This window comes from Rattus norvegicus, chromosome 16 (assembly GCF_036323735.1).
Source record: "Rattus norvegicus strain BN/NHsdMcwi chromosome 16, GRCr8, whole genome shotgun sequence".
NCBI classification, from domain to species: Eukaryota; Metazoa; Chordata; class Mammalia; order Rodentia; family Muridae; genus Rattus; species Rattus norvegicus.
Window position 1 is genome coordinate 32,954,970 of NC_086034.1, and position 15,263 is coordinate 32,970,232.

At 42.0% G+C, this 15,263-nt stretch overlaps 1 long non-coding RNA gene across 2 annotated transcripts; it reads left to right on the forward strand.

The window, feature by feature from the left end:
- The first annotated feature begins 15 nt into the window (after window positions 1-15).
- On the forward strand, window positions 16-12,225 carry LOC134482493 (uncharacterized). Of its 2 annotated transcripts, none has more exons than XR_010058662.1 (2): window positions 16-160; window positions 6,986-12,225. It is a non-coding gene; the product is annotated as an uncharacterized LOC134482493 (long non-coding RNA). The 2 variants fall into 2 exon arrangements; XR_010058663.1 differs by having other exon boundaries at window positions 134-266.
- The last annotated feature ends 3,038 nt before the right edge of the window (window positions 12,226-15,263 follow it).

Here is a 15,263-nt window from a genome sequence, read left to right on the forward strand (position 1 = left end):
TGAAGGAGAGTTTCAGTTTCTCTTCTGCTCCCAGAAGCTTTAAGTTTCAGTTTCCATTCATCTCTAATCAAAGTAGATTTGGGGACTGTGGCTTTGAACATCCTTCTGTAAAAGTTAGTACTGTTAAGATTGGGAAAACGGAGACTTTGGGATTCTTGAGGTAAGGAAGGGAATCTTGGCAGGGAAATCTGGCGACATCTAAGCAAGGCAACCTTGGAGAGGCTGTAGCAGCAGAACTCCTGGTGCTGTGCCTGTTGCTCCCACAGGTATGCTAATGACAGCACAGCGGGGGTAGGTAGGAATTTGAGATTACATGAATTTATTATTGAAGCCTGTGATTAGTCCATGTGGGATCTTCTTTGGCCAAATGGCACCACCAAACAAGCTGATAGTGGAGCCTACGTTTATGTCTAACTTAATAATTTTTCCTTTTCTTTGTTTTTGTTTTGTTTTGTTTTGTTTATTATTACCTGTAATTCAGGTTTGAAAGCTCAATTGCTTAGTATCCTGTGCTCACCTTACCTTAGAAAGGCTTTGAATATGAAAATGTATTGGAATTTTAGAAAATGGGGGCATCTTGCATTTGGGTGATCTTAACAACAGTGGGACCAAAAGCTATTTTGTCTGGAACTGGCAGAACTCTATTCCATAGAGCAACAGTGTTGAGGTAACTTGACAAACAACCATTGTTTTGAAGGCCATCAGGATGGCTCCCTTCCTCACGCTCAGCTTCCAACCTGCCTCCTGTTTCCTTGGTAACATTAAGGAAGGGTCCCATCCTTTCTGTCCTCCTTTACATTAAAATACCACCTGAAAAGGTGGAGGTGTCTAGACTTTGTTGGAGCCTATGCACAGAAAGCTTTGTCCTTGTGGTGAGAAAATACCCTTTCCTGTTTCTTCCAATAGAGGTCAGTGTCCTAATTCCCTGAGACTATGGTGACTGTGGTAATAGATACTGCACAAAGAGCCTAAACCAAGGAGCATGGCATAAAGCTGGATTATCCCAGGTGGGCTCAAAATAATCATCATCAGGGTCTTAGCACGGGGGGTGGGGGGGGTGGAGGTAGACATCCAGGCTGGTAATGTGATTACATATGGAGTCTAGCAAGACTCTGTGAAGATGATGGAAAAACCACAAGCCAAGGAATGAAATTGAAATAGTCTACTCCAGGTTACAAATCCCCGTACTTACTAAGCTAACTGTGAGCACTGTGAATTCTTTACACAGCCAGCTGACCAAGAGTAAGCTAGCACCTCAGGAAAGCGCTTGGTAGAAAAAACAGGGTAGGGCTTTTCAAGTCAAAAGGCTATAATCATAGCATACAGGATATAGGCTGAGAGTATTTACAATGTATCCTTCCATGACGGGGAGGGAAGGACCCTTGGATCTGTAAAACAGCATACAAGAAGGAACCTTTGGGATATATCCACATCCACCAGCAGTGAAGGAGGAACCCCTTCATTTAGAAGATAGGAGATGACATTTGTTTACATTCTGATTTTGGCTATCCAACTATTAAAACAAGATATCAAGAAATTAGATTTGCTCCAAGGGATTTCCAAAGGTTTATACTTTATAAGATAAGACCCTGTAGAAGAGGCAGTTTGCAGGCAGGAGAAAGAGTAGAAAGGTCCAGGAACTATGCCATGGCCAAACTGCTTGGTTAAGTATTATCTCTTGCTTTCTATTTAAACCTTACTCCCACAGGAGGACCCTGGAGATGTACTTGGAGGCTCACTGGCTCTTTTTGTCAGTCTTTCCATTGTGGCCTTATTGGATAAACCTTATTTTTCTGCTTTTCATTCTTTATTTGACTCTTTTAAGTGACTTATAGATGAAAAAAATTCCTATGTTAGAAGATGGGAGATATAAACCTGAGTTTCTGGGATAGCCAGAAATCAACTTAAATTATATACATATACATATACATATACATATACATATACATATACATATACATATACATATACATATACATATACATATACATATACATATACATATACATATACATATACATATACATATACATATACATATACATATACATATACATATACATATACATATACATATACATATACATATACATATAAAATGTTTGATCATAATTTAATTTCCTCTTAATTCTTTCCCCTCCCACTAAACCCTTTTCTTCTTCCCAAGTCCCCAATCTGTTTTTATGTCTTTTTCTTATTATTGTTCCTGTTCCACAGAATTTAACTAAGGTTGCTTAGCCTGAGCATAGATGGCTATTATTTACTGAAGCAAGGACAAATTTGTGGCTACCATTGAGATATATGACTCCCCAGCAAACATTAACTGCTCGCTGGTCCTCAGAAAAAGGGGAGATCTCGGAAGCTCCTTTCTCATCCGTGGTGGGACATGGGTGAGCCTTGTCGTGTGCAGGTAGACATTGTCACTATGAATTCACAGGTATAACAGCCATGTGGTGTAGTGTTTCGCAGCACCCTCCCATTTGAGGCTCTTACACTCTTTCCTCACTCTTCCCAATAATGTTCTGTGAGCTTTGGAGGAGAAGATATCAGTGTCTCATTTTAGGGTGAGCACCCAGCTGCCCCTTATTCACTGGTTAACTCTGCATGAACCATCACCCGCTCCAAACAGAAGCTTCTCCGATCAATGCTGAGAGCTGCACAAATCTATGAAATATACACATGCACAAATATACTATAAATATTTAGCAGGCAGTTTGACATCAATCCATATAACACATCAACAGAAGCAGTTCCCCTTTGGAGCCTCTAACTTCCCCAGCCATGGGCTGTGAACTAGGTTTACAATGTCAGGCATGAGTTGGTCCTGTAGAAGAGATCTAAAATCAGAGCATGGTTGGTTATCTCCACATCAATCACACCACTGCTGCGGCAATGGACACATCCTGTCTGACCGATTAGTATTACAGAAAATGTGTTCCTTTCTGGACATTCTAGAAACCACTCCCGATGGCACCTGGATTTGAGCCCAGTGAAACCTTCAGAACTAAGAATAAGTCTGTCCTGCTGTAAGCGACTAAGTGTAGGGATAATTCATTACAGGAGCCAAAAAAAAAAAAAAAAGGTGAATGAACAAACAAAATGTAATACAGCCATGTTAGCGAATGTAGTAGAAAAACCAGGACATGTTTGCTAGTAGCAGAAGTAAAACCTATACAACACAGAAGGCTACATACAGTGATTGGGAATTCCCTTGTAGTTATCATACTGTTCCACATGCGTACAAGATGGAGACTTGTGTGTCGCCCTCTTGATGAGCTAAGTAAGGATTAAAGCGATGTAGAGACAGTCAGTGGTGCCATGATTCAAAACTTCTATAAACCAAAAGGCTGCTTACAGGATTTTCAATTACACGATCTCTGACAAAATTCTTCCAGTCTGTAGACCATTTGTTTTATTTTGGTTTGTATTTTGAGTAAACTTGTGGGTGGTAGTTATCATTTTTGGGTTGTCCTTGTGGGCACTTTCAGGGTAGGTGAACTCTGTGGTGCTCCTGGCTGTTTTGACGTTCAATGACTTCAGATTTTTCAGTGAATAACTTAATAAGCTTTGATTCATCCTCCTCGATTATCGAGTCTTAGTCTGTGTCATGTTACTAGAATAACATGACATAGCCTGGGTAATTTATAAAGAAAAGTGCATTTATTGTAGTTTTGGAAAGTTTGAAATCCAGAGTGCCAGGATTCGACAAGTCCTCATTGGTAGCATCTATAACAGCAGTTCTCAACCTTCCTAATGCTGGGGCACTCTTTCAATACCATTCCTCATGTTGTGCTGACCCCTACCATTAAATTATTTTGGTTGCCACTTCATAATTGTAATTTTGCTAGTGTTTTGAGCCATAATATAAATATCTGCTATGCAGGATATCTGGTAGGCAACCCCTGTGAAAGGGTCGTTTGGTCCCCACAGGGTCGGGGCCCACAGGTTGAGAACCCATGGTGTGGCGCAGTGGAAACCCGACTCACAGCCCTTTAGTTGCTACTAATCCACTTGTGAAGGTAAAGCCTTTATAAATTCGTCAAAGACCTGCCGTTGATGTCCCTCACTCCCACTTGATCAAACTGACGATGGCGTTTATAAGACATAATTCTAGGTAACACATTTAAACCACATCATAGCCCATAGTACTTAAACACCCCTGAACAGCTGAGGATTACGTTTTATGCTATGGTGTTTGGGGCTTCTGTTTGGTTTTCTCCACCTCTACTATCTGCTCCTGTACCACACCCTGCCCTTTCCCAGGCGTTTGATAAGAACACATTCCTTTTCCACGTTATCTTCTGTCCTGCACTTTAGCCTCTCTGAGTCCTTGAGTGAGGGTGAGTTACCTAAGTTAACATTTCAACCTTCCTCTACCTAACGTATTTAACACTTCTGTCTTATGCCTTCCCTCTGTACTTACCTCCAGTTTGGTACTCTGGGTAAGGTCAATACCTGACCATTGAGGAAAGTGACCTCGTTTATAGTCCATCAAATTAATTGTTCCTAGTCTCACAGTCAAGTGGGTACAGAAGGTGCCACATTTGTCCAGGGGTACCCAGGACGTTAGCAACTGATGTCTCTCAGGAACGTGTAACACTTAGCTATCAACGGCCATATATTGTATGGCAGCCCACGCTTGCATCCTGGCATATTCAGTGAACCCTCGGAGGAAGCTGTGCGTGGCAGTACAATGATAGACTCTCAGAAGGTACCAATCTGAGTGCTCACTGGTTTCAGTTTAAATGGTCTTCTGGCATTTGTTTGGACAGGGCCCCACATTTAACTTGTTCTAGTTTCTAATTATCAGTAACAAATAAGGTAAAATTTGCAAATATGAAACATAGTATCTCCAAGCCTTGAACAACCCAACAGTGCTTGACTTTTCACACTGTGGGTCCCAGTGCGGACACTGTTAGATTTTCAGGGTGTCAGATGAAATAGCCTCCACTACAGGAACCGTTAGCCAGTTTGGCAGGACCTTGCGCTTACGTGTTGTGTGGGTTAGTTGTATATCAACTTGACACAATCTGAGAGGAGGAAACTTCAACTGAGAAAATGCCTCCATAGGATCTGACTCTAGACTAGCCTATAGACTTCTAAATTAGTGATAGATGAGGAAAGCCCAGCCCATTGTGGGTGGTGCCATCCCTGGGCTGGTGGTCCTGGGTGTAGTAAGAAAACTGGCTGAGCAAGCCATAAGGAGCTGCCAGTCAGGAGGCAGCGCTAGTCGTGGCCTCTGCATCAGCTCCTGCCTCCAGGTTCCTACGCTGACTGCCTTTGATGCTAAATTTTGATTAGGAAGCAGACATGAAATAAACTTTTTCCTCTTGAAGTTGTTTTGGTCAAGCCATTTCATCACAGCCACAGAAACCCCAACTAAGACATATGTGAAACATGGCCCCTTGTAAGTATATTTGTAGATATTTATGTGTCCTTTATGAGTGTTTCTAATTGATGTCCATAAAGGATGAAGTCATTGGTGCAATCGTGTCTGCTTACAGAGAAGGGTGGATACAGTAATGTTGCCGGAGCATCTGTTAAAGGTGATTATTATGTCCCTTAAGAGGTAGCACATTCTACCCTGATTGGTCCCAGAAGCCTGACTAGAGACGGCAAGGAAATGAAGAAAGGACAGATACACAGAAACAGGTGCAGAAAAGCTGCAATCAGGTGAACCATGCAGTAATGCAGAACTCACTGTATTTATTGGGTACATTGCAGGAGTTATAACTTTGTCTTGGTAGGTTGGTAGAAGGTCTCTGTAGGTGAGCAGTCTCAGGCTATAAACAATGGAAAGAAGGAAATTGCAGTTGTAGATTTTGCACGTGGTGGTCCATTGTTTGTAACTACTTCTACTTGCACATTTTGTCAGCAGTGACACTCTGGCTTGGGGGTTGCCATTCTCATAGAAGACAATAATAGCCTTGGAGAACAAGGCTAATGAGAACAGAACACCATCACTTGTCTGCTTTTTACACATTTAGTCACAGCTTCTTTGGCTCCCTATACAGATAAAGCAAACAAAACATGGAGACGCTAACATCGGGCAAGAGATCTGATTATACAGAGCAAGTATTTTAAAAATATTGACTATTAATCATAAGGACTTAGCATTAAAGTGTTGATAATACACTGTGGGGAGCAATAGCCTCTTCAAGATTCAGAGCTTGTCAGGTTATCTATTAAATGGAGACACTGTGAGGAAGACCACATCCGAATCCATTGGTCACAACCACTAAAGAGCTTAATAACCTCCTATCAGATTGTACCACATTTACTTTTTTTTTTCAGACTCTGAACTGATCACCATTTCACAAGCTTATTTTGCATGTGCTGTTGTTAAAATAAAAAAAAAAAGGTAATACTATTTAATTTTGCACCGGTAACAAGTTTTCAGAAAACCATGATAGCTTCGTGCCTGGTTCACATTAATGTATGTCAACATCTGTTCTTCCAGAGAGACCCCATTCTCTATGAAAACTCTGTAGGTTTGAATTGTATCATAGTTTCAATATGCAACAAAAATCAGAGAAGAGTCTGTGGTCACAGTGCACCCATATGTGTACCTACGGAAAGGCTACTGCATCCACACTGTATTTGCCTCTCTTATTTTCCTGCAGAAACCGATAAAAGACTTCCTTGTTTAAGAAGCAATACATTCAAACTCTGCTGCCCAAGCAGGTGTAAAATTAGAACAACAGAGAGGTCTGGACTATTTCTGCCACCAGCTCTTTGACACCTGTTGACCAATCATTCAGAGGAAACCTTGGGAGTCGAAGATACTCCAGTTCCGAGGACATTCCTTCCCGAAATAGTTTTTATCAAATTGCTGTGGCAAAAGAAGCCCCAGGGTGGGTGGACCTCCCAGCTGTGTGGCTCTGCAACTGTTCCTAACGGTTGGCACTTTGTCAGTGCCTAAATCTTCTGTTGCTGCAACAGCTGATTTTCTCCTTTGACCCACTCTTCCTTTCTGGTTTCCTAGGGAGTGACAGCCACAGACTTCCCAGGCCACTTTGAAAGCAGCCACCTAAATGGACACACAGCTGTCTGCAGTTGTCTGACAGTGACCACCATATTCAAGAATTAGATATCCCCTCCCCGAATCCATCCATGAGGCAACCGAAAAGCAAACTGGAAAAGAAAGAAAACTGTTAGTTTTAATTTAAGAAAGGAAGAGCCAACGCCCCTTCTAAATATCCACTCGCCTTGGTAGATTTATGCTTCTCCTCTAATGAAGAAAAATAAAGAAAATCAAAGTATCCCCTTCAATACATTCCTTACTTTTATATCCACTCAATTTTAAACATTAAAGCTTCAGCCATAAAAATGATGTTGACCTTTTGGAAGGAATGCATTCATTGTGTAAGTACAAATAAGACCATTCTGCTTGGCCTGTGAGCTCCCAGTGAATTCTCTGGTCTCTGCTTCCTGACTTGCTGTAAGAGTGCTGAGAACTTACGTCCCACTTCGTTTGGGTTGTACAAGGGTTCTGAGGAACTAAACATGGGTCATGTTAATGCCACCAGGCAAGAATACGAGTTTGAGCCAAATTTAAAGCAAGCTTGATTTTGATTAGGGTGTACCTGAGAGCTGACCAGTTGCCGCCTCCTAGGTATTGTTAAAGAGAGCAAACCTGAGTCTGTTTCTTGGGGCCCTTTTAAGAAGTAAAACCAGGGGTAGTGGCTAAGCAGGTTTACAGAAGACAATGGAGCAGTAAGTGCAGAAAAGTCTCAAGAAAAAAAAAAAAAAAACCCAACACCCATTATCCTGTGGCCACCATGTGATTAGAAAGCCGGAGGATGCTGGATTCTTACAGTAAATACCCCTCTCTGTAAGTTTATCTGGCATTGTCTGCCACACTGCCCATGAGTGAAACTGTGTGCAGAGATCTCTGAGAGCTTGTGGAAAAACTCCAAATAAGCAGGAGGAATATCTGTTCTTCTATAACATGGGTCATTCTTGAAAAGTGCTTCCCTGCTTCTCCTGGGTGTAAATAGGAATGTAAATAGTAAATATTCAAAGTCGTTCCCAAGAATGAGTTGCCCTCCTGACTGTTTACAGCCTGAACGCATGTGACCTTGCCCTTGTGGCTCTATACAGCTTGAACTAAAGTGAACCTTGCTGATGTGACTTTGCCTAATATTCAGAAAACCCACAGAGAAAAGTTTTCTGGTTTCCTGAATAAAGATGAGTATTGCGTAAGAGTCTCTGCCTCATGTTTCGACTCCAAGCTCCAAGGTCCATACCTCCAATTAGAGTAGTAACAATGAGGACAGAAAAAAAATTCAACAAAATTATTCTTAATGATATTCTAGTATACTCATAGATCAATTCCTAGCTGAAGAGCCATCTTCCAGCAGCTGATGGAAACAGATACATGGGGCCACAGTCAAACATTAAGGAGAAAGAGAGCTCAAATTGGAGGCTGTCTCTTGAAGCTCCAGGAGCCTCATGAAGAGAGGGAGAAAAAAAATTGTAGGAGCCAGAGGGTCAAGGACACCAGAAGAAAATGGTCCACAGAATCAACTAAGCAGGGTTCACGGGGGCTCACAGAGACTGAATCGAGCTGCCTGGGTCTTCACTAGGTCCTCTGTATAATGTTATAGCTTGGTGATCTTGTGGGGATCCTAAGAGTGGGAGGGGGTGTGTGTGACTCTTTTGCCTGATCTTAGGATGTTTTTCCTCCCATTGGCTTGCACTAACCAGCCCTGATATGAGGGTTTGTGCCTAGTGTTATTGTACTTTGTTATGCCACATTTGGTTGATATTTCTGGGAGGCCTGTTCTTTTCTGAAGGGAAATGAAGGAGTGGATCTAGGGGAGAGGGAAGGTGGAGAGGGAAAGGGGAGGAGTGCAGTGAGAGAAAACTACAGTTGGGATGTATTTATGAGAGAAGGATAAATTTTAAAAAGTAAAGCATAAAAAAAGACTTATAGAAAGAACTCATTGCATAAATTATCCAATGATAAAATTATAGAAACCTCACTAAATTATTCCAATTGTAAATGAAGGGGAGAAATGCATTTGGCTAACAAACCTATTGGTCACATTCCCTAGATTCTGGAATTTCTTACCTGACACCAAAACCAGCTCAAGTACGAATTTAGAAAATAAGATCTTAATTAATTCAACTTCATTATAGAAATCTTCTTTTCAGTTTTCCAGCCAACTGGGTGTTTGCAAATAAATTATTTTAAAAGTACAATAGGCCAACAAGGTACCTCAGTAGGTTAAGTGTTTGCTACCAAGCCCGATACCTAATTTGACCCTCCGAGCACACGTGGTGGGGGAAAACTGACTCCTACAACATATGCTCCGACCTCCACATGCTATGGCATGTGTGCCTGCACAAATGTTCACACACATATGCGCACACACACGTGCACACACACACACACACACACACTAAATAAACATTTCAAAAGATTTAAGTGTACTAGATTTTTTTAAACAATAATGACTCATATTTAGGTCTAGGAATATAGCAGAATCATTAGGGGAAAGAAAGAAAGAAAATAATGTTCCAACACAAAATCCACAGCCTTCCCATGTTACCTTTCATCCCTTAAGAGCCGGTCTTTGCCTGCAGCCCCAATAGCCTGATAGTCACAGTGCTGTCTGTCTTTGTCACATGTATGTCCGTCATCTGCTCTGTGAGACATGGTCCTTCATCAGACAAAAACCCTCCCCCTTTTGCTCACAATTACTAATCCCTTCTCCTCTTCACTCAGACAGAGGTCCAGCCCTTCTTATGGGAAGAGCTGCTGCTCAGGCTCTGGAGAAGGTATTTAGGAGAATTTGTGAATAGTGTAAAGGACAAGGAAGTGATTCCAGTATTGTTCTGGGCTAAATGCCTTTATCGTTAGCTAATCTGCTTAAATGCTAACCTGAAGAAAACGATGCTGGGAGTGGGCAGTCTTTAAAGGGTGATTGGTGCATGTGTAATTACTTCCTCTGACTCAGGGAAGTATCATAGTTCAGCAGGCTCAGAAATCTCACCGAACAGAAAAGACTCCCAACCCTAGCGCTGGCCTATGTCCTATGTATGCCCTAAGCAACTGCTGGGGAGAAGAAGGAGGAATGGGGACAGCAGGGAGTCGCACAGAGCACTCCAGGGTACAGCACGCGCTCACCCAGGCTGAAGTGGGCTTTTAGTAATGTAGATGGATGTGTGGTGGGGACCTTCCAGAGAAGAGAGAGCATCACTTGGACACAGGTTCAAGCCAATAGAAAGTCTTATTAGTTACTCAGTGACAATACTGCGTGTTTGGGGTCCCAGTGCCATCCCAAGACTTTCTTCAGGTGAGCTTTTAAGCACAGAACCTGTAGAGGGCACAGAAGTCCTTATGCCCACAGACAAGCACTTTGGGAAACCAGGGATGTTAGACACCTTTTCTCTTCAAAAGACATGTGTAGGCTTAGATTCCTCAAAACCTACTTTAATAAGGTTCTTAAATGTTTCAGCCTCCCTTCTAGCCCATCAACCAAACGTAGGAGAGCTAGATGGTCAGTGGGACAAGGAGGATGTAGACCTCTTTAGAAGTAGTTCTTTGGGGCAATTCCAAACGCAAATCAGTAATGGCAGTCAAGTCCAAACACCAAACACACAACTCAATCCCTGAGGCTCTGCCAAATTGGTACTAATCTGCCAATGTGGCAAGAAGTAGTGAGAATACTATGAGAAGCTCTCTGACACGTTTCTCTCAATGGAGTCACAACGCAGATCAGTGAAGCCCAGCAAAGCGTTGCAAGACTTACCAATGCAAGAGTGTTCCCTCATTGTCTGTGGCATTATATTTAAATTCTTTCTAAACACCACAAGACCCTCTCAAGTGTCTGTGTCAGCAAAACATCCCATTTCCTCTCACAAGACAGCTTTCAGAAAAACACCACATGTCTGTTCTCAACAAAATAGCCTCTCGTAAGACAGTTTCCAGAAAACCACCACATGACACAACTGAATCTCCCAAGAAACTAGAAATATCCACTTCAGAGATATATTTTCTCTTTTCACCTACAGTGCTGGAAGTAGATGTGGTCAATAGCCTAATGACCTCTGCACTGTCTGCATGGCTAGGGGTTCCCCAGATGTACAAACAGGACCAGAAGTGGTTAATAGCAAGGGTAACCACAGACCATACCAGATCCCCCAGGCCTATAAGGCAACACACATTTATGTATGTATGTATGTATGTATGTATGTATGTATGTATGTATACATACACACACATATATACATATATTCACATATACATAAATCCATTTTCATGGAAGAAGTGATACATTCTCTAAAAAAGAGTTTTAATGTAGTTATGTCTTAATTGTAATTGTCCATACAGGATTGTGTACGCCAGAAACAGTTTTCCAACTTGCTTTGTATTTAAACATGCCTAAAATAGACCAGCTAGTGCCAAACTCCAGAGTTTGAACCCACACTGGCTACTGAATCATGTTAAACTGGACTTCCTTCTTGATTCATACAGATCATTACTCTGCTGGGCATGTGGTTTACAGGCACATACATACAAACATACATACATACATACATACATACATACATACATACATACATACAAACATCAACAACAAAAAATACCCTGGGTTGGCACACCTCAGTTAGCAAGAATAGTTAGCCAGAAACAGAACTACCGAAGCCAAAAAACAAAGTTAGTACATTTAGGGAGTTTCCCAGAACAATAGTCTTTGATGGATTAGGTCCTTGTTCTTGTTTTTGGCTGGTGGTTCTGCCTACATGCTGGGTTCCATGGCCTGAGTAGTCCTTCCATCATGCCATCTGTTGTGTCTAGTTATGAGGAAGGGGTGCTGTTACAGCCGTTTGAGTTACTCACTTTCCTTGTCAGTGACCCCCTTACCCACAATCCTGTAAGTAATCCAATAATCTTATTATTCCACCAACCTAGCCACTAGAATTGTTTATTTGGACTCTTGCCAGTGCCTCATCTGGGGAACAGAGGCATTTATTTAGTCACCTCTCCCCAAAGAGTCACACGGCAGCTGGAGCCCATGTGAATGAGATCAGTGCCTTTAAGAAGAAAGAACCTTCAAGAAGGGAGTCCTTCGGTGCTTCCACTATGAAAGGCACAGAAGATAGCCATTTACGAACTGGACGGTGGACCTTCCCCAAACCTCAAGTCTGTCAGTGCCCTGCAGCAGAACTCCACATCCTCCAAAACTATGAGAAGTAAATTTGTGCTGTTTATGAGCGATTTTGGTCTAGTGTACTTTGTTAAGTTGGCCTGAGCACACTGTAACAAATGTTGGGGCAAGGTTCAGTTATTCTCTCTATGAGTATTTGTAGAGCACTGCCACCTGCCAGAAAACATACTAGCACCGAGGACATGGGAAGAAATGGGCTCAGGTCTAATCGTGGGACCTCATTGCTGAAGCTGAAGCCTGCACAACTACAGTCTGGTGGTGTAAAGGAGTCCAGTGTTGCAGTGTTCTAAGTGGACTGAAGATGAAAGGAAACAGGCAACAAGCTACCTGGGGGAATTCACTACACACGGCAGGGTGGACACAGATTCTGAACTGACAAATCCGGAGTTGGCTGCCTGTGCCAGGAGAAAGCCCAGCCCTAGGAAATGCAATGTTCCCTTGGTAAATTCAAGGAGAAGGGATCTCTCGAAGGGTGAAAAACTCTAACAGATCAAGTCTTATCAGAGGGATTGGGGACTGCATTAGCTTTACAAGGTAATTAGGAAGTGAGAGTTTTATGAACATGAAACTTTAATGGAATATACCGTTATGTTAGAAGTATCATAGCAGCAGCTGTGACAATCACATTGGAGAAAATAAAACTGGGACAGGAAACATAGCACAAAATCACAAAAAAAAAAAAAATACCAAGGACAAGTATAGTTTTTAAACAAAATCTCAATTGTTCAATTTTACCAATGAAGACTTGAGAGCCAGATGCTAGGTTAAAACCCTGTTAGCTAAGAGGCAGACAAAGCACCCAGTTGACCTTCCTCTTCAGACAGTATCCCAGCAGTAACGCCCCCTCTCCCAGCATCTCAAAATACCTCCTTCAAACAAAAGGCCCCTCCCTTCTACTGCCTGTGCATCTCTCTATCCTTCTGACTCCTCCCACTCGCTGTGGTTTTTTTTCTTCATAATCCTATGTTCACTTCCTGTCAACTGCTTAATTGCTCTGCCTCTTGACCTATCATTGACTTTATCTAATCCTGTTTACAATATTAAAGCAGAAACTCTTGGACTAAAGGTGTCTGCTAAGGCTGAGCCACAACCACAACCAAAAACAGATTTCTCCAGTAATTAACACAATCTCCAGGTTCACACTATGATTAAATATCCTGCAACGGACAGAGAACCAAGGCAGAGTCAGTGTCTCAGTTAGGGTTTCTATTGCCATGAAGAGAGACTATGACCTCAACAATTTTTATAAAGGAAAGCATTTCATTGGGGCTGTAAGAGGTTTAGTCTATTACCATCATGGCGAGAAGCATGGCAGTGTGCATGCAGACCTGTTGCTGGAGAAGGAGTTGAGAGTTCTACATGGGGATCAGCTGGCAATAGGAAGAGAGAGTAACGCTGGGTGTAGCTGGAGCTTCTGTAAACTTAAAGTCCACCCCCAGTAACACACTTCCTCCAATAAGGCCACACCTACTCCAACAAGGACATACAAGCAATCATGTCATGCCCTATGAGTCTATGGGAGTCATTTTCATTCAGTACACTACATTTTACTCCCTGGCTTCCATAGAATTTAGCCATATCATCTAGCCCAACTTCAAAAGTCCTCATAGTCTATAATAGTGTCAGCCATTTTAAAGGTACAAAGTCTCTTCTGAGACTCATGGAGATCTCTTAACTGAACCCCCCTGTAAAATCAAATAAACAATAGATGACATAGTTCCAACATACAATGGCACAAGATCGAAATTATTATTCTAAAAGGGAGGAAAGAGAACATAGTGAGAAAATACTGGACCAAATTAAATCCAAGAACCATCTGGGCAAACTCTAAACTCTGCACCTCATGTATGATGTCAAAATGATTTTTAGATCTGCAACTCCTTTCTGCTTTGTTGACTGCAACACACTTCATCCTCTTGGGCTGTTTTTACTCCCTGTTACCAGCTTTCCTTGACAGGTATCCCACTGCTCTCTCATCTCTAGCATCTGAGGGTCTCCATAGCAACCCGGCTTCACCTTCATACCTTCCCACAATGGCCTCTCTAGGCCTCCATGAAAGGACACCCCACACACATTCCTGGCCCCAGAGACTTTCCTTAGTCAAGGAGGGAGATTCCATAACTCCTTTCTTGTATCCCTGACTCTAAAGCCAGGATTGTGTGGCCAAAGCAGCCAGGTTCTGCTCCTTGCTGGGCCTGAAACATGGCCCACTTGTTCAAATACATTTTCACCAGATTTCCGGTTTTGATGGTTTCCTTCACTGCCTAACTGGGCTGTCCTGAAACTTACTCTGTAGACCAGGCAGGAAGATAGACTGGCATACTGAGCCTAGCTCGAGCTTCTGTAACCTCAAAGCCTCCACGACATGCTTTCTTCAATAAGGACACATCTACTCCAAACAGAACACACCTCAAACATCTCATTTAAGTCCATGTCTTTATTCCTTTCTGAAAACGCTTTATGGAATATTTTGAGCTCTTAAAGGCCAACTTAGTTAAATAAATACTTATATTTATTTTCTTTAAAAGATTTTTACATTTTTAATCTGTGACATAGGCACAGCACTTAGTGTAGGCATGATGATTTTCTTTTCCGGAAAAGGGCACATACTTACTAGCTTGTCTTTTTCATGGCTCCCTCTGCCGGGATGGGGGGAGTGAATGACGTTGGATGGGAAGGAGGATCTGGAAGGAATTGTGAAGAGAAAATGTGAACAAAATGTATTACATGAAAAAAATGTATTTAGGCATGTTTAATATAATCTGATTAAGTCACTCCTAGAGCAGGCTCAGTTTGTTTATTTGAATGATACCCGTGGAGGGTTTGTGTAAATGCATATCTTATAAATTTAGTCAGTTGTTTACGTATTTAGAAAACCATGTCCTAGTGTCTGACCCCAGGCACACAAGAGCAAAGGTTCTACTAGAATTGCAGCAGTGTAGCGGTAGGTGTCATCCCAGGTCAGGACACACTGTGTGGCTTTGCTGCTTTCCAGTTACTCCATTAATAGCTACTGGGAATGGAAAAAGCACATGACCCAAAATGATGATTTCATCAAGTCCTCTGAGCTACTGTACTCTTACT